Consider the following 20,075-nt stretch of genomic DNA (forward strand, 5'->3'; position numbering starts at 1 on the left):
TTTGATACACTCTTATTAGATGGTTATGAGATGAGACGAGTATTTTGATACTATTTTATATTTTATATATCTATGTGCAATAAAAGTAGTAGACTAAATAATCTTTCTATACGAAGGGTCTATCTATACTCGATATGTAAATAATATGTGTGTGTAAAGGTCTATGTAAACCTCCAAGTAAAAGTAATGCAAACTTTTTAAATATTTCGGTAAATTTGACGTATGAACGTAATGATGTAAGCTAAGAGTTTAGTCGTAGTCCTCAAAGAGGGCGACGACGCCGGTTACGTCTAGGGGGTTTCCCGGATGTGAAAAACTTGGTATCAGAGCATGAGTTTGAATATATTTTAGTAAATTTTTCTCTCGACCACGTCTCTCTCAACCACGTCTATCTAATCCTTATATTGTGATTATAGGCAACGAATACTCGAAGGAATGCAGCCCGAGGACCTGAAAATGAGATTTCCAATGCGGGTGTTCTTCCCCGTGGTTATTAAGTTCCTTCTCTTGATAAAGATATGAATGATGACGAAGATCTGGTCGATCCTCTTTTGACGTATGGTGCCATATGGGTTGCTCTCATCCAAATGGCCGAAGCCATTACAACCGAAGCAAATGCCGCTACTATTGAAGCTCAAGCCATGACTACCCAAGATAATCGGGAGGTTGTACCCATAGCAAACAAACATATTACTACTATGACCTCTTGTCCAAGTTATTTCAGTAGTATGAATCCCTCTTCTTTGTTTGGGTCCAAGGTTTAAGAAGACACCCAAGAGTTCATTGATGAAATCTAGAAGATCCTCTATGCTATGGGGTTGTCTACTAGTTAGAAGGCCCAGTTGTCCTCTTACCAACTCAAAAATGTGGTCCAAACTTGGTATGTCTAATGGAGGGACAATAGGCCATTAAGGGGTGGACCGGTGACTTGGGGATGCTTAAAAAGGCTTTTCTTGATAGATTATTTCCTGAGGAGAAGCGGGAAGCTAAAGTGGTGGAGTTCATCAACCTTCGTCAAGGAGGTATAAGTGTGTTTGAATAAACCTTGAAATTCACTCAATTGTCAAAATATGGTCCTTCATTGGTTTCCGACCCTAACATTAAATGAACCGCTTTTTGATGGAAGTGTTTCATGACTTTCAATAGGAATGTCATTCGTCTATGCTACATGAAAATATGAACATTTCTTCTCTTATGGTTCATGCTCAACAAATGGAAGAGGCAAGGTTTAAGAGGAAGATATGGGATGCCAAGAGGGCAAGATCTTTTGATGGTAGTTCTGCAATAAATTGCATGAACCTTTTATAGTGTCTACCCGGTGGATGAGTCGGTTGTTGCAAAAAAGGAGTATAGAAATTGTCCTATAATGTTGCCCAATAGAGTTTCTTATGTTCAACTAGTAGAACAGGATATTCTTGATTTTGATGTCACTTTGGGTATGGATTGGTTGCATGCTTGCTTTGCCTCTATAAAATGTAGAAAGAGGGTGGTGAAGTTTAACTTTCCAAATGAGTCCATTTTAGAATGGAAGGGGGGAAATTCTATTTGTAGAGGTCGTATTATCTCTGGTTTGAAATCTTCTAAAATGATCTTTAAAGGGTGTTTATACCATATAGTAAAAGTCCATGATTTAGAATTCAAAATTTCTCCCATTGAGTCAGTCACCGTAGTAAGGGAATTTCTAGAGATCTTTCCTAATGATCTTCATGATATTCCTCCCGAACGGGAAATTGATTTTGGTATCGACTTGTTACCGGATACAAATCCTATTTCAATGGCTCCGGCCAAATTGAATAAGTTAAGGCTTAACTCACATATTTACTAGAAAAAGGCTTAATTAGACTTAGTATTTCTCCATGGGGTGCTCTTGTATTATTTTTCAAGAAGAAGGATGGGTCCCTTAGAATGTGCATTGATCATCGCCAACTCAAAAAAGTCCCTATTAAGAATCAGTATCCTCTCCGTCGAACTGATGACTTGTCTGATCAACTCCAAGGGACAAGCCACTTTTCTAAGATTGACTTGAGATCGAGCTATCACTAACTTAGGGTGAGAGGTGAGGATATACCAATGACGTCATTTCGGACTAGATTTGGTCACTATGATTTCTTAGTAATGTCCTTTGGTCTCACGAATTCCCCGGCAGCATTTATGTATCTCATGAATAGGGTGTTTCGAAGTTACCTATATTCATTTGTCATTGTCTTCATTAACGACATCTTGGTATATGATAAAAATGAGGATGACCACATGAACCACTTAAGGGTGGTGTTGCAAGTTCTTAAGGAGAACCAATTATTTTCAAGGTAGAGTAAATGTGAGTTTTTGTTGAAGTCATTGGTGTTTGTTGGTCATCTAATATCTAATGAGGGGGTTGAGGTTGATCCAAGGAAAATCGAGGCGGTGAAAAATTTTCCTAGACCATTGACTCAAAATGATATTAGGAGTTTCTTGGGTCTAGCTGGTTATTATTAGAGGTTTGTCGATGGTTTTGCATCCATTGCATCTCTTTTGACTAATTTGACCCAAAATAGTAACAAATTTGAGTGGTCGGAGACATGTGAGAGAAGCTTCCAAATCTTGAAATATAGGGTTACTTGCGCTATGGTGTTGACTTTACTAGAGGGCACAAAGGGCATCATCGCGTATTGTGATGCATCCCTAGTGGGAGGGTGCGTGCTTATGAAACATGGGAAGGTGGTAGCCTATGCTTCTAGGAAACTTAAGATGCATGAGAGAAACTATCCAACTCATGATCTTGAATTAGTGGTCGTAGTATTTGCCTTGATGATATGGAGGGGTTACTTGTATGGTGTTAATGTTGATGTGTATTTGACCACAAGAGTCTTCAATATGTGTTTACTCAAAAAGAGTTAAATTTCTGACAAAGAAGGTGTTTGGAATTAATGAAGGATTACGAAATGAGCGTCTCTATCACCCCAACAAGGCCAATGTGGTTGCGGATGCTCTAAGTCGTTTATCCATGGTGGTGTGTCTCATGTAGGTGAACCAAGTAGAACCTAGTGAAAGACGTTCATAGGTTGTCTAGATAGGGTATATGGTTGGAAGATTCTCCGTATGGTTGTATTATGGTCTATCATAACTCTGAGTCATCTTTGGTAGTTGAGGTGAAGTCCAAACAACACCTTGATTAACCATTGATGGAGTTGAAGGAATCGGTTCTTGGTAAGCTTAATGAGTCTTTCTCCTTAGGGGATGGTGTCTTGAGGTATCAAGAAAGGTTGTGTGTTCCCAATGTAAATGGTTTGAGGAACCAGATCCTTTAGGAAGCTCATAGGTCCCGTTATTCAATTAATCCTGGTTGAACTAAGTTGTATCATGAACTTAGGGAAGTATTTTGGTGGGAATGTTTGAAAAAGTACATAGTGGTTTTTGTTACTAAGTATCCCAATTGTCAACAAGTAAGACGAACATCAAAAGCCATGAGGTTTACTACAAGAAATCCAGGTTCCTACTTGGAAGTGGGAAGACAAAAACATGGAGTTTGTGATAGGTTTGCCTCGAACACAATAGCAGTATGACTCCATATGGGTGGTTGTGGATAGGTTGACCAAATCCACTTATTTCATTACAGTCAATTGTACTTATTAGGCGGAGGATTACGCAGAGATCTTCATAGATGAGATTGTGTGTCGCCATGGTCTTCCACTATCCATCATATCGGATAGGGGTACTCAATTCACATCTAGGGTTTGGAGGTCATTCCAAAAAGGGTTGGGTATTAAGGCGAGAATCGCTTTTAATCCCCAAATGGATGGTCAAGCGGAACATACTATTCAAACCCTTGAGGATATGTTCGGATCTTGTATTATTTATTTCAAGAGAAATTGGTATAAGCATTTGCCTTTGGTGGAGTTTGCTTACAATAATAGTTTTCATTCATCCATATCCATGTATCCTTATGAAGCCTTTTATGGTAGGAGGTGTAGGTCTCCTATTGGCTGATTTGAAGTGGGTGAGACTTTGATTCTTGGTCCCGATTTGATTTATTATCACTTTGTGGAAAGTTCATATTATAAGGAATCTCTTGTAAACATCCTATAATCGGTAAAAGTCTTATGCCAATGAAGGAGAAGAGAATTTGAATTTGAATAAGGTGATAAAGTGCATTTAAAAATGTTGCCCAAGAAAGGGGCGGTTAAATTTAGCAAGAAAGTGAAGTTGAGTCCTCGTTATGTGGGTCCCTATGAAATCTATCAAAGGGTTGGTAAGATTGCTTATAAATTTAAACTCTCTAGTGAATTGGCTTCGGTTCATCCAGTTCTCCATGTTTCTATTCATAAGAAGTTCAAGTTCAAATCCTTGGTAGGCATTTAATGAAATTGAGGAACAAAGAAGGGGCTTCCGTAAAGGTGTTATGGAAGAATCACCTTGTTAAGGGTGCAGCATGGGAGGCCGAGGCTGACATGAAGTCCAGTTACCCTCATCTATTTGATAACTAGGGTAAGTTGTAGTTACTAATAATGAAAATAATGACTAAAATTAAACTTGCTTTGATTTTTAGTGAAGTTTTGCAAAATGTGCATTTTTGATGTCATTACAGTGAATATTAAATTGAAATTGTGCATTTGACTTAAAAATTTGCAATTCTTCTTGTTTTGAATTATGTTGTGTATATTGATATGATTAGTCTTTATGAAATGATATTTAGCATGTTGATAAGCTAATATATGACATAATTGACTTATATACGATATGTTGAGCTCATCTAGTCGTTGTGACAAGGAAATTCCTCATAATGTGATTTTATGCCTTATGTGTGGTAACTGAAGCTTTTAAATTGCCTTGTGTACATGATATGATTTATGTTGTTATGAATTTTTGTTGGTTGGGATGATAGTATTGAGTCTATTCCTTCCTTTAATAGATTTTTGGGTTATAATGGGACGAATGTTCCCAAGGGGGGGGGGGGATAATGTAACACTTCGAAAATCCAAGACGTGTTATAGAGATTAACATAAGTCTCATAAGGTTTAGAAACTGTTTTAAGATCTATTTTAATGAATATAAGATATTAAGGAAATCTAGAAACCAAAAATATCGAAGAACGTCCATGACGTTCAGAGACTAGTTCAATGACGTGCTAGCATGCCTTAGCCTATTTGACTAGCTTTTAGAAGTCAAAAAACAATAAAAAATGGTGGAAAGGTGTATAATATTTATTTGAGTGGATTCATAGTCGAAACATCCGGGCACGACTCCGCAAGGACAAACTAAAGGCCCTTGAATAGGACCTTGTATCTTGGGGTCAAAGACTTCCTAGGCAGTGTGCACCCACGAGTGTAATCGACGAGGCGTTTGTTAATAGAAATGACGTTGATGAAATCCTTTGATCAACAGTTAGACATTTTTTAATGGTCTATTTGTACTAGTCTATGAACTTACCTACGGATGTGCAGCACGGAAGGGGGGACTGGTCGTCGATTGACCCAAGATCCGTCGATCGTGGTGTCGTCTCTGAGTGCCTATTTTTATTGCACGTTTTAGCTTAGGTTAATTAATTAATTTGTTTACTTAGGAAGTTAATTAGGGTTTAGGGGTGGTCTAATTATGTGAGTTAACCCCCTATAAAGTTCTAACCTAATTAAGACTAACAAAAAACTCTAATAACTCACATACCCAAAACTCTCTTCCTTCTCTCTTCTTTCACTCTCTAGTGAAGAAATCCATTGAAGAAAAAGCTAGGGGAGGGTTCAAGGGATTCAAAGAGTCATGTTTCACCATCAATATTCATCAATTAGTATGGTATGAGATATCTTTCACCTTTGAGACCTCTTTCCTCAAAAGGTTCCATCAAATTGATTTCAAAAGTTGGGTTTTCTTCCAATACGAATTTGATGTTATGAATTGATTTGTTTATAATTTATTTTGGATGTTATTAATAGATTAACATTTATTATAACTTAATTATGGTATATCCTTCTGGTTTGTTCTAGTTTGTAGAAGATGACCTTTACCCCTTTACCCTAGGTTGTGATATTGTATGAATTATGTAATATTTATTAAATTTACTTCGTTATGAGTTGAATTACTGCTAGATGATTCTATTGTATAATTCATGCATTAATTAGGGTGAATTATAGTCCTATCATGCTAGTTATTAAGTAATTTAATTGGTTTATGACTTTGATCTATGCCTCTTGTTTTAAGCTATGAACTAGTGTCAGATTATGGTGTAGTGATTCTTTAGCCTTGTTATCATGTTGTTCATTGAGTATAATGATGTTATAACCTAATTAGTTTTAATTAAGGGTTGATGGTAAGACCTTGATGATGAATTATGAAGGAGACTTGGTAAGTCTTGTGATCCCTATCCTTTACTTCAAATTATGGTTAATTGTGATTAAATCATGATGTTGTGTTGAAGTATGCCTTGTATTAGGATTAATAGGGTGACATGATGTAGAATTGAAATTTCTTGACTATGGTTTGTGAAGTGTTGGCTATGATGTAAATGTTATAAGGATGGTGGATGATTTACCTGTCACACCCGGTGAGAGCACCCCATATGCTACAGGCGTCGTCGTCCCCTCAGGGGACTCAGACAAGCCTCTTAGCATTCATCATACTATATTATAAGTTAAAATTAGCAGAAAATTAAAAAACATTTACATACTTATGTGAAGTGTATTAGACTTCATACTTAATATTCATAATAGCATATGACATTCTAAAAATTTGTTTCACATGTATAAAACAATCTAAAGAGTGTAAATCTTGACTTAGCCAATAAATAGTCAATATGCCATATAGGCCTTAAAGCAAAGAATCCAAAGAACATAAACGGAAATAGACTATTATTAATAACTAATAAAGACTTCCTAAGCTAGAATATATAATATATAATCTTCCAACATGAGGACTTACCAACACTCGGAGAAAGAGTTCCAAGCTTCTTCAATCGACCTTCTTAATCATCAATAGACGAACCCTACATTTGTAGTAATATAAAGTAATGGGGTTAGTACGCCGCATGTACTAAGTATGGGTATATGCACATAACATTTAAGGACATGCATGAAAAAGGATGATTTGTCATCTTATTTGAAATGCATGCTATGTCATGAGAATGTCTCCAACGCACATAAAATAGAACATGTACAAGTTAAAAATTTCCATCAACATGATGTATGATCATAATCAAAGGCATATTATCATAAAGTCTTGTTAACATTTAATATTCAATAGATCCTATAAACATATCACACAAAACACTTACAAATGAATACTATACCTAACCTACAAGTGCAATGGCCATGTGAAGCAACATAACCCCATTCAACCAAGTAGATAAGATAACAGACCATAAGTAAAGCTTTGCTTCATAGAACCAATAACATGGTAGTCATCATCTCATATACAAATACAGACCAATAACATGTTCATCAACATAACCAACATTATATAAGAGTAACAACATGTATAATAATCATCGTGACTTTCATGTTAGCATATTACATACGATCAATCTCCTAGGACTTCCCTTAGAGACAACTTGTGCAATGTCTAGGAAGAGTCCCATACCTCTACCTATGCTATCTAGACTCTTCAAGTAACCATAGTAAAAGTCCATTTACTTGTCTTTCATTTTACATGAGAGAACATACGCCTTAACCAACATAGACCTTGTGAGCTAAACATGAACTGTGGTGTGATAAAACAACACACCGAAAGAAGGTAACCTACCAGCCAAAGTAGAACAAAACATGACATAGCTTTATAGGTGGATCCACTAGCTAGTATCCTATGGTGGAAACATATTTCAAGAACTAGGAGATGTATTAGTGACCCATAGTTCCACATTACATGGCAGCCTCTATCTAATGAGAGTCATTGTGAACCTACCTTTCAACTAGGGAATGGTCACCTCTCAAATCTAATTCAATGATTGCTTAGCTTAAGTCCTATTCTTGAATAACCTTTAAGTTTTATTTATCATAAAATTATCATATGTAATATGAGATTAACTCCTTATATATTCATTATCATGTGCTCGTCAGGATTAGATGAAAATTTCCTTTCATCGTAACCCTTCGTGTGTGGGATTTACATAGCATAATCATCTTATGCAAAGCATACAAGAGAATATAATAACTTGCATTTCCTTATTCTTATCATAATCTCACAAGTAACATGTTCATAGCCCAACATACATGAATAAAAACATCATTCGTACTCCCATAACTTAGCATCATATTTCATAGGCTAAAATACACATTGTAGAGTGATCACGACTTTCAAAGACATAACTCTCTCTTCCAAATACTCAATAGCATAGTCAATAACAACGCTTCAACTAATATACAAGATCAATTCATAATTGTAGGATAAGGGAACAGGTCATTACAGAGTTCATTCAAGTTTTTAGTTCCAATCCCAACGTTTACATATAATCAAGTAGTCATACAACCCAATCAAGTATATTATTTTGGGAGAGATCATGGATCACACAACATTCAAACATTATTGATAAAATACACAACAATTCGTGTGAAATAAAACATAGAAAACCATTAGTTTTCATCAAAGATCAAAAATCTAGATTTAGGAAGAAAACCCGCTTTATAGATTAAAAATCCTTGATCTGAATTTCTTGAAAATTTATGTTTCAAAGGAACTCTTGGGGAAAGGAATCCCAAGATTGAAAAACCCATACCTTATAGATGAAGAATCCAAGAAGATTAGATGAAAATCTTAAAGTCTTCGTCTTCTTCCTTAAGCTCTTCTTTTTCGTCAATAAGGTTTTGAAAAGAGAGTATTTCTTGAGGGTATGAGAGAATTTTCGTTTGAATTCTAATTTGGACGTGTAAATCTGGTCTAAAACTTACGTAATATCCATATATACTCATCCTATTAATTACCCAAAACACCCTCTACTTAAATGGGTCTTTTTAAGAAGTTAAATTACCAAAAGACGACTTTAACGAATCTGGATAGTAGTTGCGCATCGCGGAGCCAAATCCCGTCATTTTTCTTAACTATTGGGTTGTGGCAGTGAGGTGCGTGTCAGCCTCACGGAACGAGGCTTCCACTCACACTTTTAGGCAGAACACCTCATGAGGAACGCGTGTTGCGACCTGTTCCTCCAATTCTGCCTGTTCGCAGGCTACCAGGCAGCCTACCAACCCATGTTTCGGTCCTCCACAAAGACCCCTCGGGTGGTCCTTGGGGTGTCGTTACAGGACGTTTGTACCGTTTGTACTACATACTACCTATAAAAGGTGTTATTTAAAATTTTCGACTTCATTTGACACTTTTAAACCTTCACCCAACATAGGGACGTCAACTAGTTCCAATTAGCTAGTTTCCGTACGTCAAGGTCTTTCTTTGTCGTTTTGTCTCTAAACTTTTCAAAATGAGTTTATCACATCAATATAGGTCTGGAAACATCATTTCAAAAACATTATTTAATATATTAATCTCTAGTCCAATCCATGGCATTTCCGGAGTCTTACGTTATCCCCCCTTAGAAATATTCGTCCCCGAATGACACAATTTTTTTTTGGAGGGTAGGAATTGACTCAATATTAGCAGCCTAACCAAAAAGATCATAAAAATCAAAATGATTACTTCACAACTCCTTTTAAAACATATCACAACATTACACATAGCACTCAATTCATGACGCACAAACATATAAGAGCTTAACAATTCATACCACATAGTGAGGAATTTTCTTCTCAACATTATCATGAGCTTCAAAATGCATTGAGGAGTTACCATGTTTTCATTATTCTCAAGACAACAACAAAACAATAATATCTCAAGAAGACACATGCATATATATTTTCATATGAGTGCAAGAATAGAGTATGAAAGCTTTCTCTTAACTCTAATTGGTATCACTTTTACCATAACATGCACCTATTTATAAAACAAGTAAATTTCATGATTATTCATTAATTTAATTACTTAGAGGAATGTCTAAACTCAAGTATAAAAAAAATGAGGGTAGCGGGACTGCATGTCGGCTTCAGCCTCCCATGTTGAACCCTCGACAAGCTGGTTCCTCCATAGAACCTTTACAGAGGCAACATCCTTGTTCCTCAACTTCTTGACTTGGCGATCTAGGTTCTCAACCGGAAACTTTTCATAAGAGAGTTTCTCATCAACCCCTAAGCATTCAATAGGCCGAATGGATACTGGGTCACCTATGCATTTCTTGAGAATAGAAACATTAAACACCAAATGAACCAAAGCTAGTTCACTAGGTAGTTTCAACTCATAGGCAACCTTCCCAATATGTTGTAAAACCTCATAGGACCAACATACCGGGACTTAACTTCCCCTTTCTACCGAATCTCATCCCCCCTTTCATAGGTGAAATCTTCAAGTAGACATGATTACCTATTTTGAACTCAAGATCTCATCTTCTATCGTCGGATAAGACTTTTGACGACTATAGGCTCTCTTCAATCTATGTCTTATGATCCTAACCTTCTCTATAGCCTCATAGATAATCTTTCGACCAAGGAGTGAGACTTACCAACCTCAAACCATCCAACCGGACATCTACACCTTCTACCATAAAGAGCATCAAAAGGTGTTATAGAGATGCTCGAATGATAGCTATTGTTGTAAGAGAACACAATGAAAAGTTAGATGATCATCCCAATTTCCTTTGAAATTGGCTCATAACTTGTCTTCAAGGGTATGAATGGAATGTTCCTCTTGACCATTTGTCCGAGGATGAAACCGGTACTAAGTTTCACTTGTATAACTAACCTCTTCTGGAAAGATTTCCAAAAACGAAAAGTGAATTGACAACCTCTGTCTAAAATGAAGCACAAAGAAATCCCATGAAGGATCACGATCTAATTAATGTAGATCCATGCATAATATTTGGTAGTATATGTAGAGTTAACAGGAATAAAAAGGGAAGATTTGGTCAACCTATCTAAAATAACTCATTTAGAATCATTTTGCTTACGAGTTCGAGGCAACCCAACAACAAATCCATTTTCAAGGCTTCCCACTTTCAAGTCGGAACATCCATGATTTGGGTTAAATCACCCGGTTTAAGATGCTCAGCTTTAACCTGTTGACAATTTAGACTCTTAGCAACAAACTCTGCTATGTCACTTTTTAAACCATCCCACTAATAGACTTCCCTAAAATCATGATACATTTTGGTGGCACCTGGATGTATAGAATAGCGAGAACCATGGGATTTTTCTAGAATTCGATTTCTCAAATCCTTAACACAGGGTACACATAATCTTCCTTGGTACCTAAAAACACCATTATTCCCTTGCGAGAATGACTCATTGAACTTTCCAAGTACCGATTCCTTCAACTCCATCAATAGTTGATCAAGATGCTGATTAGATTTCCCCTCATCTACTAATGATGAGTCGGATTTATGATGGACCATAAAACCAACATTTGGAGAATCTTCTAACCGCACACTCAATCGAGCCAACCTCATCAAGGAATTCTTAGAGGTCTTCAACAACCTTAGATCAAAAAAATGTAGGAGGATTCATCCTCGTAAAATCTCTCAAACTGATACCCTTATTGCTTGCATGTTGGTTCTCTCGAGGAGTAACCTCCCTATTAGCTTATGGCGTAATGGATGGAGCTTGGGTGGTGATGGATTGGGACATTTGAAGCAGGCTTCCATCACCTCACCATCCATCATTGCTGGAGGATTGACTAGAATTTAATCGTTTGCACAGCTTGCACTTGAAGAGCATTTCGATTGCCATGCGGAGTTCATTGCCTAAAACCACAAGAAAGGGATTAGATTCTAAAAGACACATAATATCAAAACTCTAGAGGCATGACATATGATAATCAAGAAAAAAGAAATTTTCTACTAATCACATAGCCTCTTATCAATAATTACGTCGCACTTCTCAACCATGAATAAGATACTATATAACGTGGTTTAGTGAGACATTGATCCTAAGGATATTTAAACTCATGCTCTGATACCAAGCTTGTCACAACCGGCGAGTATACACCAGATGCGACCCACATCGTCGTCCTCTTAAAGGATTCAGACAAGTCTCTTAGCCTTCGTCATAACATGTCATCAGTTAAAATTTGTGGAAAACTAATAAATTTTACATGATTATGTGATATGTACTTAGAATTCATACTTAAGATTCATAATAACATATGATATTCTATAGTATTGTCTCACATGTATAAAGCCATCTAAAGAGTGTAAATCTGGACTTAGCTAATATATAGTTAATATGTTGTATAGGCCTTAATACAAAAGAATCCAAAAAACATAAATGGTAATATACTATTCTTATTTTCTACTAAATTCTTCCTAAGCTAGAATATAAAAGATCGTATCCTTGAAGATGAGGACCTACCCCACTTGGAGAAAGAGTTCCAAGCTTCTTCAATCAACCTTCTTAATCTTCAAAGGCCGAACCCTACATTTGTAGTAATATAAAGCAATGGGGTTAGTACGCCACATGTACTAAGTATGGGTATATGCACATAAAATTTAAGGACATGCATAAAAAAGGATCATTAGTCATCTCCTTGGAAAAGCATGCTATGTCATGTGAATGTCTTCAATGTACATAACATTGAACATGTACAAGTTAAGAATTTCAACCAACATGATGTATGATCATAATCGAAGACAAATTATCATAAAGTCATGTTAACATTTCATATTCAATAGATCATATAAACATAACATACCAAGCACTTACCGATGATCCATCCTCAACCTACAAGTGCAATGGTAATGTGAAGGCCCACAACCCCACACAACCAAGTAGATAAGATAGGAGACATCATCTTATATAGAAATATAGACCAATAAAATGTTCATCAACATAACAAACATTATATAAGAGTAACAACGTGTATCGTAATCATCGTGCCTTTCATGTCAGCATATTACATAAGATCAATCTCCTAGGACTTCCCTTAGAGACAACTTGTGCAATCTCTAGTTAGAGTCCCATACCTCTACCTATACTAACTAGACTCTTCAAGTCACCCTAGTCAAAGTCCATTTACTTGTCTTTCAGTTTACATGAGACAACATACCCCTTAAACAACATAGACCATGTGAGCTAAACATGAAATGTGGTGTCATAAAACACCACAGCGAAAGAAGGTAGTCTACCAGCCAAAGTAGAACCAAACATGACATAGCTTTCTAGGTGGATCCACTATCTATTATACTATAGTGGAAACATATTTCAAGAACTAGGAGATGTATTAGAGAACCATAGTCCCACATTACATGGAAGCCTCTATCTAATGAAAGTCATTGTGAACCTACCTTACAACTAGGGAAGGGAAACCTCTCATATCTAGTTCATCGGTGCTTAGCTTAAGTCCCTTTCTTGAATAACATTTAAGTTGTCTTTTATCATAAATGATCATGAGCTCTTTATGATTATATGAAAATTTTCTTTTGTCGTAACCCTTCGTGTGTGTTATTTACATAGCATAATCATCTTCTGTAAAGCATAAAAGAGATTATCATTGTTTGGATTATCTTATTCTTATCATAATCTCACAAGTAACATGTTCATAGCCAAACATATACACCTAGAAACATCATTCATACTCCCATAACATAGCATTATGATTTATAGGCTAACATACACAATGTAGAGTAATCACGACTTTAGAAAACATTCCTCTCCCTTCCATGTTTCTTATTCGAAAATTTTCCTTCAACATACAAAATTCATAACTATAAAATAGTGAAATACTCAATAGCATAGTCAATACAAAATCTTCAACTCATATACAAGATCAATTCATTATTTTAGGATAAGGGAACGGGTCATTAAAGAGTTAATTCATGTTTTTAGTTCCAATCCCAACGTTTACATATAATCAAGTAGTAGATACAACCCAATTAAGACTATTACTTAGGTAGAGATCATGTATCACACGAGATTCAAACATTATAAATCAAATACACAACAATTCGTGTGAAATCAACCATAGAAAACCATTATTTATCATTGAAGGTCATAAATATAGAGTTAGAAAGAGAACCCGTTCAGTAGAGTAAAAACCCTAGAATCGAATTTCATTCAAATTTTTCATTGAAAGGACCTCTTGGGGAAAGTCAGACCAAGAGAAGAAAACACATACTTTATAGATGAATAATCCACAAAAACTGAATGAAAATCGTGAAGTCTTCGTATTTTTCCTTAAGCTCTTCTTATTTTCTTCAATGGGGTTTGGAAGAGAGTGTTTCTTGAGAGAATGAGAGAATTTACATTTAATTCTGATCTGGATGTGTAAAAGTGGCCTAAAACTTACCTAATATCCATATATAGTCTTCCTTTGAATTTCCCAAAATACACTCCACTTAAATGGGTCTTTTTAAGATGTTACATTATCAAAAATATGACATTAATGATTCTGGAAAGTGACTGCGCGTCGCGGGGCCAAATCTCATCATTTTTCTTAAATTTTGGGTTGAGGAAGTGAGGTGCGTGTCAGACTTGCGTTGCAAAGATTCCCCTCACATTTTGAGGCAGAACACCTCGTAAGGAATGCGTGTCGGGACCTTTTCGTCTAATTCTGCCTGTTTGCAGGCTGCCAGGCAGCCTGCCCACCCATGTTTGGGTCCTCCCCAAGCACCCCTCGGGTGGTCCTTGGGGGTGTATTTACAAGACGATTGGAACCTTTGTAATACATACTACCTATCCAAGGTCTCTTTTCAAGTTTTGGAATTCATTTGACACTTCTAAACCTTCACCCAACATAGGGACGTCAACTAGTTCAAACTAGCTAGTTTCCGGATGTCAATGTCTTTCTTTGTTGTTTTCGCTCTTACCTTTTCTAAATTAGTTTGTAACATTAATAAATGTCTGTAAACATAACTTAAAACATTATTTAATTCATAATGCTTTAGTCTAAGACATGGCATTTTCCGGAGTGTTACATTACCAATGTGCCTTATCATGATATGAAAATGTTAAAGTCCTAACTTCACCTATATGAATTGTAATGAAAGGACAATACTCATGAAATTCTTATTTATCTGAGATTATGATGATGCTTATACAAGGGTTAGACCTTATGACCTACAATAAGCTATGATGATTAATAAAGACATTTCAAAAGGGACTCTAGCTTAGCACTGAGTGAACTAGAGTGAAGAGAGTCCCTTCCCAAATAGGGATTCTAGGATCCCTAACGTAGTCTTGATATTGGATACTATAATGCATGTAGCATAAAGAGGGTCACAACTAAATCTCCTAGTTCTTGAAGAATGTTGCCCCCATAGGAATAATAACAAGTGGATCGACCTAGTTGATAAGTTCATACTTTGGTACTACCTTGGCAAGTAGTCTACCTTCTTTCGGTGTAGGTTTCCTTGACATCGGATTCCATATCTCATGTGGTATATGTCTCTTAGGGAAACATGTTCCCAAAAGGTAAAATGAATTAAGGGAATGAGCTCTAACTAAGATAACCTAAGGGGTTTAGGTTAGTCTAGGTAGGGGTATGAGACTCCACCTAAACTTTGCACGTGTAAGCCTTGAGGGAATTCTTAGGAGGATGTTCTTATGTATGAAAATGTTTATGATGGTATATTATATGTATATTATGAACTTGCATATTGTTGATACTATATGTTTAATTGTTTCACTTATGAATACGGTTGGTCTATGTTGTTAACGTATGATGATATGTACACTTAAATGCCATGTTATGTGAAGTGGGAAGTTGGTCATGGTTATATTTGGGTCACTTTATTGTGTAAGGTTATGGGGCATTGATTGGTCATTGCACTTGTTTACTTGATTGGGGTTCATGGGTAATATTCTTACTTTTGTTATGATGAAGTGTACTCTGATTCATGCTTGTTGAAGTTATAACTTTATGATAAGGGTAGTATTTATTATATATTCAAGTATGTTGATATGTTTATTAACTTGACTATGCTTTGTATTGTTGGTCTTGTGGGGTACATGCCTATGACATAAGAAATATGTCTCTTTTGATTGGTATGGTCTTCTTGAAAACGCATATGGTTTTCAAACGGGTAAAATAACATGTTTTAAAGAAAGGTTCCTTTTTATCATGATTTGATCATATGTGTGCATATGATATCATACTTAGTAAAAGGGGTGTACTAACCCCATTTCTTCCTTTTTCCCAATGTTTTATGTTCTGGACGATGAAGGGATTTTCGAGACGAGTTGAAGAAGACTTGGATTTATTAATCATCCAAGTAGGGTAGGTCCTCACTTTTAGAGGGTGAGGCCAGTATAAAGACTAGGATATTTCTTACTGTTCAAGACTCTCATGTTTCTTTCCTTTTCATTTTAATTTTAAATGTTGTATGACCTATATGTGGTCTTGTTTCATTTATGTACGTGCTAGGCCCAATTTTTATATACTCTTAATAGATGGTTATGAGATGAGATGACTATTTTGAGACTATCTTATATTTTATGTATCTATGTGCAATAAAAGTAGAAGACTAAGTAATCTTCCTATACGAACAATCTATGTATACTCGATATGTATATACTATGTGTATGTAGAGGTCTATATAAACCTCCAAGTAGAAGTAATGAAATGTTTTAAAGTTTCCGCTAAATTTTACATATGAATGTAAAGATATAAGCTAAAAGAATACTCTAAGTCCTTAAAGAGAACGACGATCATGATTACGTCTAGGGGTTTTTTCCGGATGTGACACTTCCAAGAAAAGGTGTAGGGTCAAGGGGTGTTAAAACGGGGTTCACACACTCATAAGGTAGTAAAAAAAAGAGGTATAATGTCAAATTAGGTAACACTGTTTAAGGTAAGCTAATATCATCTCAAAAGTTCATCACTTAGTCAACAAGACCAAATAGGCACATTATAGGTGTCATCACACATGATTCACGATAAGTTCATCATACAAGGCATTGACACTTAAGTTAAGGAAGACTCCACACTTTTACTTGTGTGCAATGTTTATAGCAGGACATTCAAGTTTATACTTGGCTAGTCATAATGGTATAGAAATAGTTCACATATTGTCAATGAAACTTCATTTGCCTCATCGTAGAGGCATATTTTTTTTTATTATGAGCACTATTAGAGTCATTGGAATTGTTCAAAACCGATACTTAAATTTGTAAATGAAAAACCACAGTCAAGCACAAAGAAGAGGTGGCAAAATTTTTGAAGGATCAAAATTTATTTGCAATTAAAAATAAGGAGACACAAGATCTATAATCCTAAAATAGTATAAAACAAAATTATAGTTCAAAAACCAAATATATAAAGAAAAAACCAAACATCAATATTCACAAAAAGATCACACAATATATGGGCCTCAACCTACCACAGATAAAGTCATTTGTCTTCAAATTAAAATAAAATATTCCATAAGTCAAAGTAAAAGTAAGACAGAGAGGGAAGTCAAGAGAGGATCCGATATGTACATTCGCTCAGTCTATCTGGGCATCAATTCCCGGTACATAAGTCTGGAGTTGGAAGACAGTACGCAGGGTCACCTTAGAAGGAACAACAATACCAGATCTGTAGGAGCTTCCACAAATGTCTCCATCAGAGAAGTCTAAATCATTGGCTACATAACTATCTCCTCAAGATCCGGTATTTCTCTATATTTGATCTTCTCCTATATGTTTATCTGCTTATAGTAGCTCTACGCATCTGACTCATCCATTGTTATCTCATCCCTATGTAAATCTCCGATGGTATAAGAAGAAATCATTGTTGTCTTAGGAGTATCCAAGTCATCAACAGTCTCTAGTAATGATGTGAAGTCGGTCAATTTTATACAGCCTACGTCCTTCCTGAAGTGCGCTACCTCAACTTTTGAAGTCCTAAATTCTATGGTGTCCCCCTACTTGCTCTCAAAATCGTCGACTCTCGTGGTTAGAGTGTTAATTGAAGTTGGAAGTTGGTTAGTGCAGTTAAAATGGAATAAAAAATGGGATGTCTCTCTCCACTTTGTAGTTGTCACGTCAATTGAATTGTCCATACGACCTATCTTCAGGATCATTGCCTTGGTGATCTTGGTCTGCTAGAAAGAAGTGGATTTTCCTAGAACCTGTGAAGAAGAAGTAGTTGCATAAGTATCTGAAGGCAGGGCTAAAGTAGGAACATACGCCTTTTTATTTATGAAATCAATATCAACCTTTGGAGAAGTGTCTAGCAGAGCTACCCTCCTCCTGTAAGCCTTCTCTGTAGTATATTCATCCTTAATAAACTGCATGCCTGTTGGGGAACATGAGGTACACTCAATATCTTACGTATCATTTTGGGGCACTTCAACAAGCTGACAAAATTCGGTGATCAGGAATGGGAATGAAATGGAGGCCTACCTTTTCTTAGCCACTATTGCAATCTCCGTCTAAATAAATAAGTCCCATTATGATGATCCTAGTATATGATAGACCCAAGGACTTCCGCCTTAGGATGGCGCAGGGTAGAACCATTTTTAATGGCGTGATTGAGTTGGTGATAAAGCCAAACAGAATATGGCAGCAACACTCAAGTCCCTCTTCTCACTAATAGCTCCCACCTCGATCCACCTCTGGTGATATATGAAATCGGGAAGCCAGCCAGACCTTCAAATCATCTATGGAGTGATTAACTAAAAATCCATCATTAGGGTTCATAGAGTGTAGAGCTCTACCCAATATATTATTCGTGTTCTCACTATTGCACCAAACTTCCTTTCCCCATGCCATGACAGATTTCATGGGTTTGAACTCACTAGCCTTTTTCTGTTCTCTTTCAGACCAATTCACCGTAGAATGTGTAGAACTCTCGAAACCATGAAGGACTATAAAGGCCTCGTGGTATTGTAAACATATGAAACATATCGTAGTAGAGGGTGTCTGTCACATCTAAGTAGTGACCTTCCATGTATTTTGTCGAGAGTAACTTCCTACCTTAGATGGTTTGCAGCCTATCACCTTTTAAGCAGTTAAAAAGTTTGGGAAGGAATGACATGTTCGATAGGGGTCAGAGGAGATGCCTGAGATGGCATAGAGTCTGCAGGTGTGAAATCATGAGGGACTCTAGCTAAGTAAGGTATAGATCTTTCCTGGATTTCATTCCGCTAGGACTACAAAGATTGTTCATCCTCTAGAATAAAATAAAGAGAATGGGAGTCATTAGTCACCCGTTTGGATATGGGCCTCTTGCCCTTGCCTCTGCATCTTGGAGGAGGCACTTCTTTTACCTTATTTGGAGGATTTGATCCCCTTTCATTTTTAGTGATACCACACACTCTTTTCATGTGTGACATGTCTACATTTATTCATACCATTTCTGCAAAACATCAGGAAAAAAAGTTAGACGAGATTTTAAACCGGCAGGTAAAACGGATGAGAAACAAGGAGGTTGCCACTATGAAGGTATTGTGGAGGAACCATCTTGTTGACGGTGCTACGTGGGAGGGCGAGGTCGATATGAGATCCCGCTACCCTCATCTATTCATCACTTGAGGTTAGATTTTCTACTATTAAGTCTATGTTCCTTAACTCTTCCATTCTTGAACGTTATTGTCTGACTCTGTATAATACCTATGTTATGATATGACTGGTGTTGCGCAAGATTATTAGAAGTGTCATCCGGGGAAGAATGTTTTGAAGGGGGGATAATGTATCAACCCTAAAAAAGGATATGCTAAGTAATGCTTAATGTGTCTAGAATGCCTACAATTAGACTGGGTTCACACGGATTGATGCTTACAGAACCAGAACTCTAAACCTCTGTAACAGCCAAGCCAACTAACTTGATGAGTTAGTTGATCTAGGAAAGCTTGGGTCAAGCCATGTAGGGCACCCGAATATGAAGATTTACCCGTATGAGTCTTTACCGGACTTAAAAAGGGGAAATCTTATGTTGGGAGGGTCTAGTGGTAAAATGGTCTTTGTCCAGGCTAAGGGTAGTATTGGAATTACCGTAAGTATTTAATTAATTATTTAATTAATATGGTTAAGGGGAATTTTGCGGAGAAAGGGCCGAAATTGGCCTTTGAGAAAAATCTTGTTCTACCCGAGTTCGAACCTAGGTGGGAGAAATTATTTTAGTTGATTATTTAATTTGGTGAATTAATTTAATAAATT

This window comes from Solanum pennellii, chromosome 7 (genome assembly GCF_001406875.1).
Source record: "Solanum pennellii chromosome 7, SPENNV200".
In the NCBI taxonomy this organism is placed as follows: Eukaryota; Viridiplantae; Streptophyta; class Magnoliopsida; order Solanales; family Solanaceae; genus Solanum; species Solanum pennellii.